Source organism: Electrophorus electricus, chromosome 18 (genome assembly GCF_041902795.1).
Source record: "Electrophorus electricus isolate QZ-2024a chromosome 18, ASM4190279v1, whole genome shotgun sequence".
NCBI lineage: Eukaryota > Metazoa > Chordata > Actinopteri > Gymnotiformes > Gymnotidae > Electrophorus > Electrophorus electricus.
The window spans coordinates 20876112-20880554 of record NC_137514.1 but is presented as its reverse complement, the minus strand read 5'-3'; positions in this window follow the sequence as shown (position 1 = coordinate 20880554).

Below are 4443 nucleotides of genomic sequence, written 5' to 3'. Positions count from 1 at the left end.
GTTGCATTCAAGAAATGCACAAAGAGCCCAATGCAGTGAGGCCGGGGGGACATTTCACCGGGACGTGATTCCGATAAGAACCCCCATAGCACAGCAGGAAAGAGGCTGGGAAGAGACGTGGCACTCGTGCGACTCAAATCCGAGAGTCTCGCGCTAACGCTCGCGCTCGCTATCTCTCTCTCTCCCTCCCTCCCTCCCTCTCTCTGCAGTATAGCGGTTCAGAAATCATAAAGTTGAAACCATTAACAGGGCTGTTGACCAGAACCTGAGGAAGCAGCGGATTAAAAGCCAAAGAAAAATCAGTAAAAAAAAAAAAAAAAACCTGCCAGATGCATTTTGACCTCTAAAAATAATCTTGCATCCGGGCCAGCGTCACACTTAAGCGTCTGCTGATTGAGTCGAAAGAGCCAGAACTGTTGGTTTTTTGACGCAACTCATCAGCGTGTTATTGAGCTCAGGGAGACCACAAAAAAAAAACCAACCCAAAACTTTTGTGCGTGTTTGCTGTCGCGACAGGAATCGTCCCTCTGGGATGACGTCGGACGGATGAGACGAGCCGTCGTCTGAGCCCGCTCGTCAGCTGTCAGCCCCCACACACACTTCACGTAGTCGGGATAGCACTTTACAATTAACTGCACACCGTGGCCTTGTGCGGGACGCTGCTGAAAAACGACCTTCGAGCGTTAACACGCTTCTCCATGACGTGTCTCCGTCGCCTGTGGGTCGTTTCTGAAGGACAGTCCCGCTCCCGAAAGCCGAAGGGAAGTCTCTCTTCCGCCGTGCGTTTCCTGTGCACTCCCGCAGCCTGCCGTTATTAAAAACCCGGGACGCTGGTGAATATAAATGAATTTCGGGGAAAGTGTCAGAAGCTCCTCCAACACTGGACAAAAACGTCGCCTGTTGTCCGAAATCCGCGGCGGAACACAATGATAATGGACAGAGCTGTAATTTTACAATTAATGGTTCGTAGAGTACATACTGACGCTATGTACTCTCCCACACAAACACACACACACACACACACACACACACACACATACGCACACACGCACGCACACGCATGCGCACGCACACATACACACACGCACGCACGCACACTCACGCACGCACACACACACGCACACACTCACATGCACACGCACACGCACACACACTCACACACACACACACACACACACACACACACACACACACACACACTCTACTGGGCTATGTATCACTCCAAAGTTTGGACTGGGAAAGGGAACAAAGGCTGGTTAGCTACTCAACCGTCCCCATGGCAACTTGAGAACAAGTGCCCTTGATTCAGAGCAGGCATGGCAGAAAAGAGCTATTGAACTCAACAACACTCTCCCCCACACACCCCCCCCACCACACACACACACACACGCACACACTCTCTCTCTCTCTCGCTCTCTCTGTGTGAGGGGTCTATAACACTCATGCACCACCCACTGGCTCTTCACACCTGATTCGCCTCCATCAAGCTCCTCCCTTTCTGTAGCCACGCCCTATCGAGATCCTCCCTTTCAATAACCACGCCCACATCAAGCTCCTCCCTTTCCATAGCCACGCCTCCACCGAGCTCCTCGCTTTCCGTAGTCACGCCCTGCTGACGGATAACTGGTGAATTCCTCTGGAATGTAATCATTTCTGATCTCAAGCTAAGATTCCACCCAGGATTCTCTGGCCTCACTTATGGAGGCCGGGACTGGGTGCACAGTGTACGGATTTAAAGAATAAAAACTTTCAAGTGTTTTAGTTTGGTATAGTGTTTAATTCAAACTTCCTTGACTCGACTAAGTGACCTACGCTGTGTGGAGAATCGGGCATGTAACTCACACTTGTTTTAAAGTGAACAGTGCAGTCAGGGCCATCCAGAAAGGAGAGGACCCCTGTGGAAATCACACACTCTCATATCGACCCTGCTTCTCCAAAGTTTGTTTTGTCTGTTCCAAAGGTGTCTCCCAGGCTCAAATTAAGAACAACAAACTATATCTATAAAAACAGCTCCTAACCCGCAGCAAAGCTGATTACCGAGCCACCCAACCCCCTCGTCCTGACAGAGCTCTGTGCTGATCAGCTCCACACAAGAGGGTAAGGGATCAATACTCATAAAGAAAACTATAATTGTTTCTCATCGGAGTCAGAAAACAAACCTGGGTTGGTCCCCGTTGCCCAGAACCTGGTGCAGATGGTTTTTGGATACCATAAAATCATGCGCGATGCCCTTTCGCCTGGCTTGGACTGGAAGATGCTGGATCACTTCACTCAGATCCAGAACTGGAGAACTGGACCTGTTTTAGAGAGAGTTTGCCTACGTCAGACTGGGTCAGCCTGAGTGGAATAATGGAATATGGGAGCTAGTGCTTGGAGGCACGCATCTGGAAAGTGTTACATTCCAGAGTTGTCCATGGATCTCTCCGGCTCTGTGCGCTGGCTTACCACTGGAATCTGGGTCACTGTGACCAAACCCACACTGCAATCTGGTCACTGTGACCAAACCCACACTGCAATCTGGGTCACTGTGACCAAACCCACAGCAATCTGGGTCACTGTGATCAAACCCACACAGCATTCTGGGTCATTGTGATCAAACCCACACAGCAATCTGGGTCACTGTGACCAAACCCACAGCAATCTGGGTCACTGTGACCAAACCCACATTGCAATCTGGTCTCTGCTGATCTCTAAGCACAATAAACTCGCTCCTCCCATGACCCCTGACCTCACTGTGTGCTGTAGTCATCGTGAGGTACCACTCGAGGGTTTAGGACGGAAAATCGCTACAGCACCCAGAGAAGCTGCCCTATTTTCCGTGCACTCCTGCGTACTTCCGCATAGCATTCCCAGTTCCTTCCACTAATTCAGAATATTCTCCCTCCCCCCTCTTGCCACTGGAAGGAGCAGGACTGCAGTCTGGATAAGTGGGTTAACCTAGTTCCCACCCCAACTCCAAGGAAGTGTGTACATCAATAAATAATTTATCAAACATGCAAACATGGCTTCCAGCCTGTGGCTGCAGAAAAGATGCTTAAATGTTCATTTTCAACGCTTTAGCAGTTTTTTTTGGTAAATATTTTATTATGAGGTGAATGCTTGTGTTTTTGAAGTTGCCGTTTCTCACATTACAAGATTTTTTTTTTTTTTTGCAAAATGTGTGCATACAGTTTTGAAAAAATGTTTTCAGTTTAGAGCAGATTTGCATCTGTATTTTAAAGAATTTGTTGAGAGAAATTCAGAGTTGAGAGAAACTGTTAGATTTAAGAGTAGAGGGAGTCCGTGAGCTATTGTCCTGTTTTTTTTCTTTTAAATGTATGTTTCAATAACAAAGCCAGAAACTGTGGGATGAGACCGAACACCTTAGGGTGCAGATGAAGGGTGAATGTCCCATGTCAGAGACATGTGTGTGTGGGACGGACAAGCATTTTAGAGACGATGTCCTTGTAATCGCTGTCTCTGCTCAGGGAACAGGGAAGTTCAGTGCTAATGCTGTTGTGTGAGACTGAGCTGATCAGGGAGTATAGAGTGGGTGGAGAATGGTGTGGAGGTGTGTGTGGTGGAGGTAGAGGTGGGTGTAGAGGTGGAGGTGGGTGTGGTGGATGTGGGTGTGGGAGTGATGGAAGTGTGTGTGGAGGTGGGTGTGGTGGAGGTGGGTGTGGAGGTGGATGTGGAGGTGGGTGTGGTGGAGGTGGTTGTGGAGGTGGATGTGGAGGTGGGTGTGGTGGAGGTGGGTGTGGGAGTGATGGAGGTGGGTGTGGTGGAGGTGGGTGTGTGGAGGTGGGTGTGGAAGTGGGTGTGGTGGAGGTGGGTGTGTGGAGGTGGATGTGGAGGTGGATGTGGAGGTGGGTGTGGTGGAGGTGTGGGTCATCAGTCATCACCATCTGTACCTCACCGGTCAGTGAGGCCTCAGAAAACTACACACCCGCTCACTTCCCATGATGCTGTGCTGCAGGTTCTGACCCCAGACATCTGTGTTTATAGCGTCCCATAATCTAAACCCGTAATCCTGTAATCCAAACCCATAATCTAAACCCGTAATCCTGTAATCCAAACCCGTAATATAAACCCGTAATCCTGTAATCCAAACCCGTAATATAAACCCGTAATCCTGTAATCCAAACCCATAATCTAAACCCGTAATCCTGTAATCCAAACCCGTAATATAAACCCGTAATCCTGTAATCCAAACCCGTAATCTAAACCCGTAATCCTGTAATCTAAAGCCATAGTCCTGTAATCCAAACTCATAATATAAATCTGTAATCCTGTAATCCAAACCTGTACTCTAAACCTGTAATACTGTAATATAAACCCATAATATAAACCCGTAATCCCATAATCTAAATCCGTAATCTAAACCCATAATTCTGTAATATAAACCCATAATATAAACCCATAATCTAAACCAGTAATCCCATAATATAAACCCATAATATAAAC